The sequence below is a fragment of the Sus scrofa genome, chromosome 3 (assembly GCF_054392235.1).
Source record: "Sus scrofa isolate SSC_HxYL_T2T_F1_AM1 chromosome 3, Sscrofa_HxYL_maternal_Yorkshire_Landrace_v2.0, whole genome shotgun sequence".
In the NCBI taxonomy this organism is placed as follows: Eukaryota; Metazoa; Chordata; class Mammalia; order Artiodactyla; family Suidae; genus Sus; species Sus scrofa.
Window position 1 is genome coordinate 60,952,760 of NC_139385.1, and position 18,734 is coordinate 60,971,493.

Below are 18,734 nucleotides of genomic sequence, written 5' to 3' on the forward strand. Positions count from 1 at the left end.
TGACTAAGACTCCGCAGGGCCCAGAAGCTAGTCAGGGCGTTTAAGATGCAGTTCCCTGTAATTCTAAATATGTCTGTCACCACCCACTTTCTTCTCCTGCAAAGTGGGGATGCTGGCTTCTTGCCAGGCCTGATAACCTAGCATTCACTCTCACAGCCCAGAGGGGCCCTGATTCATGCCTTCTTGCCCAGTTGTGGGGACTACTGGGCTGCCAGGTCCAGGCCAGTGCTTGCTCCAGACCCTAGCCCAGGCCAAGCTTGAGGCAGGGGCCACCTCAGCTCTCAGCATCTGTCCCCACCCCAGTCAGGCCTCACTGCCTGGCTGCAGCTTGGCCGCCCAGCTTTTGCCTTAGTTTTCCTGGAAGGCGGCCACGTTGCAGCCGTGTTCATCAGGGTTCCGCTGCAGAGACAGAATCCACTGGGCGAGTTGAGGCTGAAAGGGGTTCCTCACAGGCTGCCGATGACTTCCAGAAGGGTTAGGAAAGCTGGAGCAGTTATAGGAGGAGCCCCTGGGAGCTGCCCTCAGGGCCACCAGCAGACCTGACTGCAGGCTTGACGACCAGGCAGGCGCTGCAGGACTAGAATTCAACTGCACCTGCTGGCTCTGGTCCACAACTTCCGCTGTCCTTACACAGCAACGTAGGTGTCTCGGGCTCAGCCTTTCTGGCCAGGTGATTGGTTCTAAATGAAACCCCTCCCATTTGCACCAGTGGGTGGGCGAAGTGATGCTAGCTTCCTGCGGATGTGGCCAGTTGGAGTCACTGAAGGGGGCTGAGGAGGGAGCCCTGGGCGTGCCTCTGGCAGCAGCTCCACGTCCTCTTGCCACCACCTCCTGGAGGCCTGCCAGGCTTCAGCTCCCACAAATGAGCCCAGCCTCAAACTGTGAGAGAAGCTAGATCTAAATTAATGGAGATGTTTGGAGTTCCCTTCGATGCTCAGCAGAAATGAACCCGCCAGTATCCATGAGGATGCGGGTTCAATCCCTGGCCTCGCTCAGTGGGTTAAGAATCTGGTGTTGCTGTGAGCTGTGGTGTAGGTCGCAGATGCGGCTCGGATCTTGCACTGCTGTGGCTGTGGTGTAGCTCTGATTCGACCTCTAGCTTGGGAACTTGCATATGCAATGGGTGTGGCCCTAAAAAGCAAAAAAAAAAAAAAAAAAAAAAATTAATGCCTGTGTGGATCTTATTCACAGCTTGGAGGACTCGGTTTTCCTCAAACTGATCTACAAAGAAAAAACAGCCCCAATCAAAATCCAAGCCGAACTTTTTTTTTAATAGAAATTAACCAGCTGGTTCTGAAAGCCATATGGAAATGCAAAGGACCTAGCACAGGCAGAACACCTTAGAACTAAGTTGGAAGATTAATGCTACCTGATATCAACAATCATTGCAGAGCTACAGTAATTGAGACAGCGTGTTAGTGTAAACATTAGCAAACAATAGCATTCACAAGTAGACTCACCCGTTTATAGACAACTTAATTTTGACAAATGGGCAAAGACAATTTGATGAAGAAAGGATAGTTTTTTCAATTAACAGTACTGGAACTATTGAAGAGTCATATGTAAAAATTTCAGTTTGGATTCAAATTTACATCATATACAAAAATCAACCCATTTATAGACAACTTAATTTTGACAAATGGGCAAAGACAATTTGATGAAGAAAGGATAGTTTTTTCAATTAGCTGTACTGGAACTATTGAATAGTCATATGTAAAAATTTCAGTTTGGATTCAAATTTACATCATATACAAAAATCAACCCCAAATGGATCCTAGTCTTACATGTATGAAGTTAAACTTCTGGAAGAAAGTGTAAAAGAAAACCTGTGTGCCTTTGGGCTAGGCAATGATTTCTTAGTTACACACCAAAGAGAATAATCCATAAACCGAAAAAATTAACCTCTGCTCTTTGAATGACACTATTCATAGACTAAAAAGACACACCACAGGCTGGGAGAAAATGTTTGCCAGTGATATTAGAATAAAGATTTGATAACTCGAATGAGAAAGAATAAGAAAATAAACAACCGGGGTTCCCGTCGTGGCACAGCAGAAAAGAATCTGACAAGGAACCATGAGGTTGCGGGTTCGATCCCTGGCCTCGCTCAGTGGGTTAAGGATCTGGTGTTGCTGTGAGCTGCAGCGTAGTTTGCAGACTCGGCTTGGATCCCACGTGGCTGTGGCTGTGGCTGTGTTGTAGGCCGGCAGCTGTAGCTCCGATTGGACCCCTAGCCTGGGAGCCTCCATATGCCGTGGATGCAGCCCTAAAAAGACAAAAAGACAACAACAATAACAAACAAAAAAAAAAAGACAAAAAAGAAAATAAACAATCAGTTTTAAAAATAGGCAAAAGATTTGACCAGATATTTTACCAAAACGAATGGTAAATTAGCAAGAAATGACCTTCAATATCATTGGTTTTTAGGGAAATGCCAATTAAAAGCCCCAGTGAGTTATCATGCCACACCTATTACAGTGTCTAAAATCCAAAAGACTGACCTCACCAAGAGCTGGTGAGTATGAGGAGCAACTGGAACTCTTCCCTCTGGGTGGGAGCTGGGGGCGGGGAAGCAGGGGTGGGTAGTGGGCCAGGGTGTGCAAACTGGCACAGCTATTTTGAGAAAGAATCTGGCTGATGCTTATAAAGTTAAACCTACACTTACCCACTGCAGGCACTTACCCAGGAGAAAAGAGGTTTTGTATCCGGACAAAGACTCAAACACAGATATTTACGGCAGCTCTGTCTGCAATAGTCAAAACGGGAAGCAACACAGATGCCCCCAGCAGGGATGTGAATAAATTCCGATCCATCCATACATGGGGACACACTTCTGGAAGGAAAAGGATCAGACTGTGGGAACCCGAAGCAACGAGGATGAGTCACAAAATAAACATACGTACATACGTAAGTAAATAAACAAATACAAACGTAAGCCGGATGAAAAGCGTACATATGGTCTGAGTCTAGAAACTACAACGCATCATGAGTGGTTACCTGGAGGAGGGGAGGGGTGGGGAGGCAGAACAGAGAGGAGAGATCTGTTCAGTATCTTGATTTGGCGATGGTTCTGCAAGCGGACACACAGGTCAGAGGTCTCAAATTGTGCACCTAAAAATGCGCAGCGTCTGGTGTATCAATTGTAACTCAACCAAGCTGTTAAAAGAACACCTAGGTCATCCCTCCGCCCAGACCTTCTGCTCTGCTGGGACTCAGCCCGGCTCCTCCTCCATGGCCCTGCCGATCTTCGCCCCCCCCCCCATTTCTCCCCGGCTCGTCCCCTCCCCCACCCCCTCTAGCTGTGATCATTCAGCTCCAGACACAGCAAGTGTGTTCCTCACGCAACTGTTCAGAGATATCGGGCACATTTCCACTTGAGGAACTTTTTATTAGCTGTTCCATCTGTCTAGAACACCTGTTACCAGAATTATCTCCGTGGCGAGGTCCTTCCTTTAAGCCTTTGCTAAAACATCACCTCTTTAGTGAAACCCGCCCGTGGTCAATGAATGAATGAATGAATAAATGACGCACCAATACCTGGATCCTTCTCACTAAAGGCAGAGAAAACCTACATCAATACGGTTATAAAATCCAGCTCTAAAAAGGCCGACACACTTCTGACTTTCATGTCTAGAAAATGTTTCATCATTTTACATAATTGCGTTGTGAGCAGTAGTATGAATGCCAAAAACATTCAAATGTTTGTTGAATATGGATGATGGCAAATAATCTTGCTAAACACTTCCAAGTCTCGCTTGTAAATGAGGACTCCTCCCTCCAATGGCTTTTCCTATAATATATTAAGTTAGAGAAACAGCAATTACTGATCTCACGAGAATGATCAAACTCCTTCTTGCCCGTTTCACTCTTTGAGGCAATCTGGTCAGCTGGAGACGTTGAGGGTGACAGCCCATCTCATTGGTTTGGTCAAATCTGATGTGATTCCTCCAAAATTTCATTTTCCCACGGACAAGACCTCTCTGTTCTGATGCCAAAGAGCTCTTAGGAAAGGAATCTTTAATTCTGTGACATAGAAATGTGCCCACTCTTCTCCTGGATTAGATGTTTCAGATTCAGAATGCCTGCCAGGAATTGTTTACAGCCATTGTTCTCAAAGTTCAATCCCTATTAGAAAGTGATCTCTTATGGACCTATCTACAGAAAAGATGCAAACTCATGGACTTGGGGAATAGACTTGTGGTTGCCAAGAAGGGAGGGGGAGGGACTGGGAGGGACTGGGAGTTTGGGTTTACAAGACGCAAACTTCTGCCTTTGGAGTGGATAAGCAATGAGATCCTGCTGTATAGCACAGGGAACTATGTCCAGTCACTTGTGCTGGAACATGATGGAGGATAAATGTGTATATATGTATAACCAGGTCACTTTGCTGTACAGCAGGAAACGACAAAATATTGTAAATCAGCTATAATTTAAAAATTTAAAAAAAAAGAAAATGATTTCTTGGAGTTCCCTCTTTGGCACAATGGGATCATAGGTATCTCTGCAGTGCTGGGATGAAGGTTCGATCCCTAGCCTGGCACAGTGAGTTAAGGATCCTGTGTTGCCACAGTTACAGTGTAGGTTGCAACTGTGGCTTGGATCTGATCCCTGGCCCAGGAACTCTATATGCCATGGAAGCCACACACACACACACACACACACACACACACACACACACACACACACACACAGAAAAAGAAAAAAGAAAAGAAAATGTTTTCTCAGACTCTACTTAGACTTGTGAATCTGGGGGTGGGACCCAGGATCTTTTATTAACAAGCCTACTAGGAGCTTCTGACACATGCTCAAGTAGAACCAGGACCACTGGTTCTACACACTCATGCGGATGGACACAGAATCACGCTTTATTCTCTGAGCTGAAATTAGGACCCTGAAACAAAATTGGCGAAACATTCCTACTTTAAAAATTTTTTTTTTTTTTTTTTGCTCTTTAGGGCCTCACCTGTAGCATATGGAGGTTCCCAGGCTAGGGGTCTAATCGGAGCTGCAGCTGCTGGCCTACACCGCAGCCACAGCCAAGTGGGATCCCAGCCTCGTCTTCGACCCACACCACAGCTCACGGCAATGCCAGATCCTCAACCCACTGAGTGAGGCCAGGGATCAAACCCGCATCTTCGTGGATCCTAGTCGGGTTCGTTAACCACTGAGCCACAAAGGGAACTCCCCAAATCTCCCACTTTTCAGTTTTGTTCTTTCTTCAGTCTTCTGTATTATATGTTTTTGAGCCAGGCAACATTTTCAGGAGGCAGATTAAAATTTAGATAGTAAAATCCACTCTATTTTTCCGAGTAAAGATTCAAGATTAGAATGAGTAAGTGCATTTTCAGGGGTTAATGCAATAGACTTACTATGGAGTAATAAAAATGACACGGACACACGCACACACGTGTTATTACCACAACACACATGGTGTTATTACCATAACACGGAGGGAAAGAAGACAGATGTGAAATAACGCAGTGTGTTTGCATTTACATAATGTATAGAAACAGGAGAGGCCAAACTATACTGACCAAGGAAGCATCCGCTATTGGTAAAACTACACAGCTAGCTGAAGGAGGATGGTTTTCAACTCCGAGCTTTGGCCAGGGATCGAATCTGCATCCTCATGGATGCCAGTCAGATTCGATAACCACTGAGCCACAATGGGAACTCCCTGTAAGTCATCTTACCTTAGTACTGCCTCTGCTATTATACCTGAGCTATTATTGCTGAGCCACAATGGGAACTCCCTGTAAGTCATCTCATCTTAGTACTGCCTCTGCTATTATACCTTCTCCACTCAACTTGCAAAGTTATGTGGGTTCTTCTGACTGGTGTCATTCACTAGCACAGCTGTGTCATATCCTTTTTTAAAATTACAGTTGATTTAGTGTTGTGCTAATTTCTGCTGTACAGCACTGTGTCATTGTCTTTTGTGTGAACGCACTATGATTTATTTAGTTAGTGCACTGCTGATGGGCACTTGTTAGTGTATAGTGTCCATTGTTATAAGCAGTGATGCTATGAACATTCATGTGTGTCTTCTTGTGTGAACATATTACACGCTATGCATATACCAGAAAATCCCACCTATATGTATGGAAGATATTTGAATGGATTTATATAAATTATGGAAATGTGCATATATATCTATATATGTATCTATCTACTTTCTATATTCTATCTATGTATCTATCTATTGTCTATCATCTACATGCCATCTTCTATCATCTGTATACTCTCTTCTATTATCTATCATCTATCTACTATTTCCTATCATCTATATGCTATCTCCTATCAATCATCTATTATCTATCATCTGTATACTATCTATCTTCTATCTATCATCTCTCTACTATTTTATATTTATCTATCATCTATTCTCTATCATCTATATGCTATCTTCTATCTATCTATCTATCTGTCATCATCTTTCCATCTCTCCACCTAGCTGGAATTTCCTGGTATTCTTCTAGCAGAGGAACTCCTTGCCACCCACTAGGCTTCCATTCAACATGCTTCAATACCCAGGATTTGTTCCACAAGGAGGAAGTACTGATTTACATTCCCAGCAGGAGCCCACACTGACAGGCAGCACAGACTGACTGTCTGCGGGTATGAAACACAATCAGAAATTGTTTCCAGTCTGCATTTCCCTCTCCCCTGCACGGATAACCATCCTCATGGGGTCCCTTCTATGTGTTGCCTCTCCATACCTTTTGCCCTTTTTTAATTGAGTATCCTTCTCTTTTCCTTTTTAATCTTATTATCAAGGATGCGTTGACATTTTTCCTCCCAATTCATGACTCATCTTTAGAGTCTCAGTATTGTGTCTTTTGAGAAATGGAAATCCTTCTTTTTAACAGAGTTGCATTCGTCTATTATTTTCTCCAGCATTTGAACATTCTATAAATTTTTTTTTCCATTTCAAATGCATAAAAACATTGTTCAAGGCATCCTCTAAAAGCGTTGCTGTTCACATTTAGGTCTTTATTTCAGCTAGGATTACATCTCCTGTTATTAGAAAGAGGGTTCAGAGTCCAAACACTGGGCTGGGTGATTGCCCCTACCAGCTGATTTGCATAGCCCCTCCTCTTTCTCTAGAGACCTGCACTTAGCAGCTACATCTGCATGAAATATCTGCCTAATGCGGTAATACTGACATTTTCTATCGACTTCCTGCTCTGATAGATTTGGCCTTAGCTTCCTGTCTCCCCACCCTGGCTCCCTGGACTTGGCATCATTTTCTGCCAGCCGTTTTCTCCCCTTTCCTGGGGGTGAGAACTCCTCAGAGTTGACTGCTAGTTCATCTTGTATGTTCTGTAATTTTCTTGTCTCTTCTCTCCATTTTGGAAGACGTTCTGAAAATTACTGCCCAACCCCCTAATAAATCTGGTAGTAAGGGCACCTTATCCTCGGGAGCTGCTCTGTTTTCACCCTGTTCCTATTCTCCAGCGCCCCACTCCGGCCATGGCCACTCTGCGGTCCGAGGAAAACAGCTCGAGGAGATAAAGGGACCCGGCTGAGGGATCCGGGGAATTCAGGCGAATAAACAGCCCAGAGCAACTCTGTCCCATGAAAGAGAATGCGACCCAATTATGTCATTTTAAATTTTCTAACAGACACAGTTTAAACAGTAAAAAGGAAGTGGTGGGAATTAATTTTAACAGTGCATTTTCTTTAACCCAAAAGATCTGATACATCTCCATTTCAACATATTAGCGATACAAAAACTCACTAATGAAGTATCTCGTGCTTTTTGGTGTCTTCACCATAAGGTATGTATTTTAGACCAAGCACATTTGGACTCACCCCATCTCAAGTCTGGAGAGCTGCAAGCAGCTAGTGGTGGCTGTGAGCTCAATTCAAAGCTGCCCCGCCCCCCAACCCAAGAGCATTCTCGTATCTTTCTGCAACTTGCCCCTGGCCATCTGGCCACCCTCCTGGCCCCACTCATCCTCGGTCCCTGTCAGCCAGGCCTCGCTGGGCCCTGCCCTCTCCGGCTTGATTTCCCCTCTTGGACATCAGTGTGTTACCAGATTTGCTCCGGGTTTAAACCCTGCGACAGCACTGGTTCCCCAGGGCTTGCCCCGTCTGTCTCTCCACCATTGCTGCTTCCGTGACTGTCACCTTTGGGCTCCACTTAAGATCCCAGCTTGAGACGTTCCCATCGTGGCTCAGTGTTTAACTAACCCGACTACAATCCGTGAGGGTGCAGGTTCCAGCCCTGGCCTCACTCAGTGGGTCGAGGATCCTTGTCATTAGCCTCGATGGAGGTCGCAGATGCAGCTCACATCCTGTGTTGTTGTGGCTGTGGTGTAGGCTGGCAGCTGCAGCTCCGATTTGACCCAGAGCTTGGGAACGTCCATATGCCACATGGGCCCTAAAAAGAAAAAAAAAAAAAAAAAAAGACCCAAGCTTGGCTGCCCCAGCCTTCATACGTTGGGAACTGCCCAGCTGCCCAGCCTCTCCATCTGGCTAGAAACGCTTCAGTTGGAAGTTTTCCGGAATGGCCCGAAGGAAGTCCTCTCTGATACCCTGAGTCCTGGACATGACCTCCAACCCTGGGTGGGGTGAGCCTCCCATGTACACAGCCAGTTCTGGGTGTGACAAACTCATGCACAAGGTGGGCGGGGCTGCTGTTGGGGGGGGCCTGGGCTCAGGACGGCGGCATTGGTGGGGAGAAGGCAAAGCCAGGAAAGATGAGGCGGGGGCAGCAGGAGGCAGAAGAGGTGGCCCCGTGGAGGGGCCAGGGATAGAGAAGGAGGCCCAGGGCAGCCAGGAAGCGCCGCCCGCCCCGAGCCCTGAAGGCTGGCGTGGCAGGTGTGCCTGGTGACTCAGTCCTGGGCCCCTGCTGCCCTCCCGATGACACAGCTCACACAATAGCCCGATTGTATCACTGCCTTTAGCTGTGGCTTCCGTTGCTACCCAGGGACTCAGCCCAGGGACCTCTAGGGACAGAGAGAAACGGCTCTGAGAGAGGTCTTTGTGTCACACTTGCCTGCATAAGGGGCCGGGGTCACAGAGAGCACGGCTGGCCCAGGAGGGAGAGGCTCCAGGTTCCGCCATGTGCTTAGTTGCCTGGCCTCTGGGTGTCGCACCCAGAGGAAAGCTGATCAAATCAGAGTGCATTTTAAGTGGTTTCTCAGACAAAGACCCTTGAAAGTCTGAAGCTAAAGAGAGGCAAAGCCAGGTTCCAAGATACTGCAATGACTTTAAACCAAGTGAATAATTTTAATGCATTTACCTCTTTTTCCATTGTCATCGCGTGCAAAGATCTGTGTGGGGCAGCCCAGTGCCTTGGTTCTCTGGCATTCCTGGAGAAAACTTTGCCCCCTTCCAAAGCGGTGGGATTTCTGGATGTTATTGCTTATGCTCCTTGACTGCCGCCAAGAGGTCAGCACCCCATGTTCAGAAATAACCTAGGAGGTGTGGGCGTGACGTGAGGGTCATGCCTGGGCAGCTGTGGGGGCCACGACCAAGGGTCGGACTCCAGTCTGAGACACCAGCTTGCAAGGTACATCCCAGGTCTTGGCATCTCACCTTCTGCAGGAGCTGGAGAGGACCTTTAACCAACACTGTGCCAACAGCCTGAAAGCACAGCCTCTGTTCCAATTCCACCAGCCTGAGTTCCCTACTTTGTGACAGTCCCAGGGACATCAGCTTTGACCTCCTCATCAGTGCCAGGCCTCCAGCCCTGTCTCACCAATTCCTGATGGAAGCACTGGGTGACTGCGCCTGGCCCCAGGGCTGTCTCCTTAGCTCCTGGCAGACCCATCACCTCCTCCTCCACTCCAGAGGACATATCACCTCCCCTTCCTCTCTGGCGGACCCATCATCTCCCCCTCAGCACCCCACGGACCCACTACCTCCCCCTCCGCTCCCGGCTGCAGACCCATCACCTCCTTCCAGTGAGGCCATCCTTGCTGATGCCTATGCCCCCGGCCTCACTGCCCCGGGCAGGGACAAGTTTCCCTCGGCTTCTGTGGCCTCCCATGGGTGCAGGAGGCTCAGGGCGAGGCCTGAGGTATGGCAGATGTGATGCTCCCCATTTCCCTGCCTTCCCCTCCCACCTGCGCTGCCACAGGAAACTCACCTCCTGTGGCACATTCACAGGACAGTCCGAACCTAAATGCTAGCTGAGACGGGGCCCCCACCCTGGGTGGGAACTAAACCCGGGAGAAGTCCGTGAGGGGCACAGGATGTGAAACTTGGACTCTTCCCACCTTGTGGTTTTGGCAGGTGTGTGTGAGACTGAGACAGGACACAGGTCCCACAGCCCAAAGCCAAGGGCGTGGGGTTGGAGGAACCACCACTGACCACCCCCCACTCCGCCGACAGGCGAGTTTTGGTGGAAGAGGTTGAGGGTGAGGGGTATTTAGGGAAGGGGTTGCCCCCACCCATGGGGCAACCCTCCCCTCAAGCACCGCAATCTGAAGACACTGGAGAGCTGGACCTCGTGTCCCCAGGAGTTGGGAAGAGCAGGGATTTTTGGTCCTAAAGGCTGGAGCTTCTTTCCTGAGAGTGAATGAAGAGGTCCGACTGAGCAGGGGCAGTGGCACCAGCTGGGAGAGCAAATCCTCATTCCTCTTTGGAAGGTCATGCCAATGTGACTGAGGATGACAATGATCCCTTTGGTAGGTAAATATTTCTTAATCCTAGCAAGATTCTGAACTAGAGCTATAGATGTTTAGTGAAATTAAATTATAGCACTAATACTTTTTTTTTTTTTTTTGGCCATGCGAGCAGCATGCAGAAGTTCCCGGGTCAGGGATCCAACCTGACCCACAGCTGTGACAATGCTGGATCCTTAACTGACACCACCACAAGGGAACTCCTTTAGCACTAATATTTTTGAGGTAAGAAAATCTATGCATATTTGGTAGCTTATGTGTTTATCAAATTTAAGAGAACTTGGCCTGTTAATTTAAAATGTATAATCGAATTTAGACTTTTGAGTTTAGGTTGGAATCTTAGTAAACATATAAATAGCACTGGTGCATTTAAGAGCACTTAAGACTTAACATATTTAAAGGTTTAATGTATGAGATTTCCAAGGATTACTTAAGTACTTGGAAAGATTTGTTAATTAAATAACTGAAGTACTTAAAAGGGGAAATTGAATTAATAGATATAGAAATGCAGTTGAAAATACTTTAAAGGAGTTTATTTAATCCCATTTTTAAATGAGAATAGACATTAATCAACATAATTAAAAGGAATAGCGTCATGCTGGGTTTGTAAATAGAATATGGAGATGTATAAACTGAATTTTATTATTTTATTTTATTTTATTTTTTTGTCTTTTTAGGACAGCACCCAAGGCATATGGAGGATCCAAGGTTAGGGGTTGAACCAGAGCTGTAGCCGCCGGCCTACACCACAGCCGCAGCCACGCCAGATCTGAGCTGCATCTACGACTTACCCCACAGCTCACGGCAACGCCAGATCCTTAACCCCCTGAGCGAGGCCAGGGATTGAACCTGGGTCCTCATGGATGCTAGACAGATTTGTTTCCGCTAAGCCACGACGGGAACTCCCTAAGCTGAAATTTAAAATGTAAGGAAGAACCAGGGCTTGGTAACTTTTAAAACCTGAGTAACTTCCTTTTGGATAATCTTTTCCATTTGCAAAAGCAAAATGCTCAAGGACACAGAAGCCTCCCACTGACAGCCTCATACTTCTTAGAAAGACCGCAGACAGACGTCCCATCACCAGCTCGCCACCAAAACTCCAAGCCAGCTGTGTCCACCATTCTCCCTTCCTTCCAAGTGGCCACGTGGTCACCGTGCAGCCCTTGCTCCTCTGTCCCTCCCTCTCTGGCATGTCCCCTTCCCCACACCATCAGCTCTACTCCCACGTGTGTGCAAGCTGGCAAGGGAGCCAGAGTGCCATCATGGCTTAAATGAGGAGCTACCCTGAGCATAAAAGAGCTCGGGTGTCCCAGGGGTACAGACAGGTTGAACCGCTTGGAGACAAACTTTCCCGGTTGGGCTGAGACGCCTGCCTGCCTCCCTCCTCAGGGGTTAAATCCACTCAAGTCGTGGAGAAGGGAAGTGGGGACCGTCGGGGCAAGGTTACGTCCTGTACTGTTTCCCTTGGCTGATTCTGAATGTTCATTATTTTCTAGACTCCGTTTCCTGTTAGGGCTCATTGCCAATCTCATGGTTTCAAATTTTGTTCTTCTAATTAGGGTAAAGGCTATGCCATATGTTAGACCTATTGATTAAGATACAAAAGAAGTAACTTTTTGGAGTTCCCTTTGTGGCTCAGTGGTTATTGAATCCAACTAGGCTCCATGAAGATATGGGTTCGATTCCTGGCCTCGTTCAGTGGGTTAAGGATCCAGCATTGTTGAGGCTGTGGCTGTGGTGTAGGCTGGCAGCTGTAGCTCCAATTTGACCCCTAATCTGGGACCCTCCATATTCTGCAGGTGCGGCACTAAAATAGCAAAAAAGAAACCTTTCAAGACAGTATAATGGGACTTGAAGGTACTTGTTGCCAATGAGGATTCGCAGACACTGACATTTAAGCTCCCACATGCAGCTGTGTACATAAGACTGAGTTCTAATCACTTGACACTTTCTCCAGGCTTTATAGATATGTCATAGTAGGAGTTCCTGTTGTGGCGCAGTGGAAAGGAATCCAACTAGGAACATGAGGTCGATCCCTGTCCTTGCTCAGTGGGTTAAGGATCCAGTGTTGCCGTGAGCTGTGGTGTAGGTCTGCAGATGCATCTCGGATCTGGCGTTGCTGTGGCTGTGGTGTAGGCCAGCACTGCTCCGATTAGACCCCTAGCCTGGGAACTCCATATCCCACAGGTGCAGCCCTAAAAAAACAAACAAACAAAAAAATAGAAATGTCACAGTAGTCATATGCATCAGGGTGGCTGCTCCCAAGGAAACAGACCATCACAAGTGTTGGCGAGAATGTGGAGAAATAGGAACTGCCTGCACTGCTGGTGGGAATGTAAAATAGTGCAGCCATGGTGGCAGACATTAGGGTAGAATTAGCATCACCCAGGGAGTCTCCTTCTAGGTACAGGCCCCAAAGAATGAAAAGCAGGGCATCTAAGAGATATTGCATACCTCCGTTCCTAGCAGCACTATTCACAACAGCCAAAAGGTGAAAGCCACCCAAATGGCCACTGACCCATAAATGGATGAATAAAATATAGCATATACCTACAACAGAATTATTATTCAGCCTTAAAAAGGAAGGACATTCTGACACCTGCTACAACATGGATGAACCCTGAGGACATGATGCTCGGTGAAATGAGCCAGACACAGAAGAGTAGACTCTAAGATTCCACTCAATTCACAGGGACAGGAAGTAGATGGTGGGGGCCAGGGGCTGGGGGCGGGGGATGGGGAGTGAAGGTTTAATGGACAGCGTTTCAGTTTCGTAAGGTAAGTTCTGGAAATGATGGTGGCGGCGATGGTTGCGCAACAACGGGAAAGTTCTTAGTGCTGCTGAGCTGTCCACCTAAAAATGAGAATGCTGGAAACGTTGGTTGTGTGTATTTTACAATTTTTTAAAAACTCGTAATAGGTTCACAGGCCACATTTGCTGTCTAGTTTAAATAATTTTCCAGAAATTCTGTGGTAGGTTAGCTAAGAAATAACAGCTCTACTCAATGAGACCCTGGCTCATTTCCAGATGACACGCGATCTTAATCAGAGATGGAGACACAAGGGCCCGATGCTCTGACACTCCAAGGCTTGCATGTAAATCAAAGCACCCCCCCCCCCGGGCCTAGAACAAACCCTAGGGCCAACGCTTTATTATGTCCAGGCCTCCTTTCCATGTATTAAGGTGGGTCCCCGTTAATTCTGATGAAGCCAGAGAGAAGGCTGAGACCTGTTTATGTTACAGGCTCTTGTTTTCAGGTTTTAATCAGCAAATATTTGCTAAGCACCTGCCAGGTGCCAAAAGCATGGAGTTAAAAACTTTTTGAAGTCCTCAGGTTGCATCACAAGAGAACGTCAGCATGCAACTATTCTGACTTGGCAAAAAAAGGACACTTTCATGTTGTTTCACTGACACGAGAGTTGTTGATAGTCTGATGGGAGAGAAGAGATGCAGAGGGTCGCAGGAGAGGCTGGCCAGCAGCAGGTGAGCCAGAGGAAGGCCGAGGTTCTGAGAAGGGCCATGAGACAGGGAGGAGATGGGTGGGTGGGCAAAGTCACTTGTATGACAAAATCAGCTATGGGAGGGAGGCAAGTGTGCTGGGCAGGGTCTGTCTGCAGGATTGTGGGAACTCAGCATGGGAGGAGATGGAAGCAGCCGCTCAGGAGGAGGGATGGCTGAGGGAGGAGTTAGGGAAGGCAGAGCGGGTTCTAAGTTACAACTGATCAGCAAAGCAGAGCGTGAGTGTGGTAGAAACAGACCCATCCCTGCTTGTGGGTGACAATAGAGGACCGGGTACCAGGGATGGAGCAGGAGGTGCTGGGGGGAGGTGCTACCTGAGAAAGGCAAGAACAGGTGACACAGGTGGGGAGGATGGAGGCACAGGTGGAGGTGGAGCTGGGCTGATGAAATGGGTTCCAAGATGACAGAACTTCTCTTAGAACTCGAAGGAAAGCAAACTTAATGCATGAACCACATCCAGCCAGGCAAGCGCTCGTTTTCAGGGGCATTACCAAGGCACTTTTAGTACAGAGGACTCAGAGACCACGGCTGTTCCCTCTCAGGCTGACTCAGGCAGTGCTATAATACATGTATTGCCTGAGCACCTACTATGTGCCATCGAGCACCTACTATGTGCCAAATAGTGTTAGCCAAACACTCCTGCCCTTGAGGAACTAACTTCCTGCCTTGTCAGGCATCTCTGTACAGATTGTAAATAGTAAACATAGGAAATTAGTGAATTACCCAGATGTTACAAATTGCTAAGTACTATGGGAGAAAAATAAGAGCAGAATAACAGGGAAGGCTACATGGAGAAGGATCTCAAGACATTTTCTAGATGAAAAATTTCTATTCAGTACAATGCAACATCCACTGTGGTATTAACTGACTTCATTACACTTTAAAATTTAGCAATCATGTTTTTAACAGGCTTTTTTTAAAGGGCTGCACCTGCAGCATATGGAAGTTCCCAGGCCAGGGGTCAAAAAGGAGCTGCAGCTATCAGCCTACACCACAGCCACAGCAACACTGGATCCTTAAAACACTGAGAGAGGCCAGGTATTGAACCTGAAACCTCATGGATGCTAGTCGGGTTTGTTATTGCTGAGCCACAATGAGAACTCATTTAGCAGGCTTTTTTGATGAAAATATTGCCTAAAGAGAAAATTATTTTCTAATATCACCAGAAACCAAGCTAAGTCAACAGCAGAAACCTTCCTCCTAAATATTTTTCTTCAACTAGTGCAGCAATTGAAAATGATTTTTTTTATTCACCCATTTTGGTCTGTGACATCCATAAGAAATTTTTAAAATGTATTTTCATTCAGATTATTTCATATCCACTGTAGAGAATTTGGGAACTCAGAGTTCCTGTCATGGTTCAGTGTGTTAAGAACCTGACTAGTATCCTCAAGTATATGGATTCTATCCCCAGCCTTGCTCAGTGGGTTTAGGATCTGGCATTGCTGCAAGCTGTAGATGTGGCTTGGATCCTGCATTTTTGTGGCTGTGGCATAGTCTGGCGGCTCCAGCTCCAATTCAACCCCTAACCTGGGAACTTCCATATGCCATAAGTGCGTCCCTAAAAAGAAAAAAAAAAAGAAAATGAAAAAAAAAAAAAAGAGTTCCTGCTGTGGCTCAGTGGAAACGAATCTGACTAGTATCCATAAGGATGCAAGTTCCACCCCTGGCCTTGCTCAGTGGGTTAAGGATTCGGCATTGCGGTGAGCTGTGGTGTAGGATGCAAATGCAACTTGGATCTGGAGTTGCTGTGGCTGTAGCTCAGATTAGACCCCTTGCCTGGAAACCTCCATATGTCAGGAGTGTAGCCCTAAAAAGAAAAAAAAAAAAGAAAAAGAAAATTTGGGAAATATTAGAAAGTGTGGAGAACAAAGTCTGCAATTCCTTGGCACGATTTCTACAGGATCACTGCCCCCACCTGAAAAAAGAAGGCAGCCCTAAAGTCCTACCCTGGAGTCAGAGGATGCCCCAACAGAACAGATGGGCCTTCTCCAAAGCACTTCAGCAAAGACGACGCCCCCAAGCCTCCATGGAACGTGACCTTGATGATACCTTGGCATCTGTTTGGACATCTGCACTATGGTTTGGCAAGTGTGTTCACTGGTTTTATTACTTGAAAGTCATGCCTTATTATTATTATTTTTCTTTTTAGGGCTGCACCTGCAGCATATGGAGATTCCCAGGCTAGGGGTCAAATTGGAGCTGTAGCCACCAGCCTACACCACAGCCACAGCAACTTGAGATCCAAGCTGCATCTGCGACCTACACCACAGGTCATGGCAATGCCAGATCCCCAACCCACTGGGCGAAGCCAGGGATCAAACCTGCATCCTCATGGTCACTAGTCGGATTTGTTTCCACTGAGCCACAATGAGAACTCCCATGCCTTATTATAATTCTCTACTCTTCACAGCAATGGAAGGGAGCTCCTGGTCTTTGAAGAAAGGAAGACTATGCTTACGTCTGAATTCGGTCTGTGAGGACACTGGAGATCTAGATTGAAATCATTTCAATATGGGGCTCTGTGGTTCAACTGGGGGATGTGATCCGGAAACTCAGATTACTAATGGCTCCGTTTAGATAATAATTTGGCATATGAATCTATTTCCCCCTTTTTATTAGGATCGTTTAACAGGCTGTGCAAAAGTGCTAAGCATTTTACATTATAATGCAAAGCGGTTCACCGTATCTACATCGGTGACAGCTTCTAACAATTATAATATCATCCTTAAACGGCCGTTCAGTTCTGCATGGTGCTTCTCAGACCATGAAGGCACAGAGGTTTCTGGACTCGGCAGAGGTCATGCCATTGGAGGGACCCGGGTCAGGTTCAGACTTAAGTCCTGGATGGATGCCAAAGTCGCAGGGTTTGACAACCAGGAAGGGAGGATCACTGCCTCCTTGGCCTTGGAGTTTGGAAGGCCAGGGCCCTTACCCTTCAGTGGAAGCTCAGTACAAGGCTCTGGTCCTCTGGTTCCTGAATTTGGCTGCAGAACCCGGTCTCCGAGATGAGCTGGGGAATTGGCCAAGCCCCTTTTTTTTTTGACTGCGCCAGTGGTGAGTGAAATTTCCTGGGCATGGATCAAACCCTTGCCATAGCAGTGTCAATGTCAAATCTTTAACCACTCGGCCATGGGGGAACTCCCTGGCCATGCATTTTAAGATGTCACAGTGAGCTTTTTTGAGGGGGGCACACCTGGGGCATATAGAGGTCCCCAGGCTAGGGGTCAAATCAGAGCTGTAGCTGCTGCCCTACACCACAGCCATAGCCACAGCCACACTAGTCTGAGCCGAGTCTGCCACATACATCACAGCTCATGGCAATGCCAGATCCTTAACCCACTGAACAGGGCCAGGGATCAAAACTGCATCTTCATGGTTACTAGTCAATTTGTTTCTGCTGAGCCATGATGGGAACTCCCACAGTGAGCTTTTTTATACCAGCTGTTGGGCTCATCCATCTTCAATAGTGACTTACTGTCAAGTAACAGGATCCCCCAAAGATGGAAGATAACATCTTTCCAGTTAGCTTGTGAGACTGGGAGCCATGGTAGGAGAAATTCAAGCGGAGGTTCAGGCAAACAAGAATTATTTTTTTAAAAAGAGAACACTGTAGTTCTTCACAATCGGATGTTTCTCTCTAGACCATCTGAAGGAATGGTAGGCTGGGATAGGCTGCAGGAGGTGTACACATAGGCGGGGGCCCAGCTAGGACCTGCCATGCAGCCCCCCAACCCACGGAAGATTCAGGGAGCCCCCCGCCCCCACGGTGGAATCTGAGCACTTGAAGAGTCGTGTCAAGGAGCATTTTCTCAAGGCTGGAGCTGTCACCCTCCAGGTTGACACATGCCTTGCGGCATATGGAAGTTCCTGGGCCAGGGACCGAATCTGAGCCACAGCTGTAGCAATGCCAGATCCTTAACCCACTGTGCCAGGCTGGGGATCGAACCCTTACCTTGGCAGTGACCCGAGCCACTGCAGAAACAGTGCTGGATCCTTAACTCGCTTCGCCACAGGGGGAGCTCTAATAAATCTATCCTTTCTATGCTGTCCAGTCATGGTATTTTGTCATAGCAGCCTGAGCTGAGTCGGGGCAAAGGCCTTCGGGGTGTTGGTTGTGGCTCGTGCAGTGCTGGCGCAGTGCCCGATGGCAGCCATGCCGTCCACTCGGGCTGAGAAAGGAAGGGCTTCCTGAGAGAGAATGCTTCCCAGGGATGTGGAATGTCAGCCACTTGGGGTGAGGACACAGGAGGAGGGCGGGCCATGTTGCACGGATCCCGAGAGGCTGGCTGGCACTTGCTGTGCTCGAGGGCATGTTGTGTGATTCCATGTACATGCCCGTGAACTTCAAAGAGGGACACAGCCCCACTGACTCCTGAGCGAACAGTCGGGAGAGCCAGAGGTTTGCTTGACATCCAAGAAGGAGGACCCAGCGCTCCCGCCAGGAGCTCCAAGGTCTGGACGAGGAGGCTGCTTCCTGGGACAGCAGACAGCACCTGGGCCAGGTTGTCAGAGCAGAAATGACATCAATCCCGCTAATCCTCCCCTAGCCGATGAACAATGCTGCATTCTAGTGA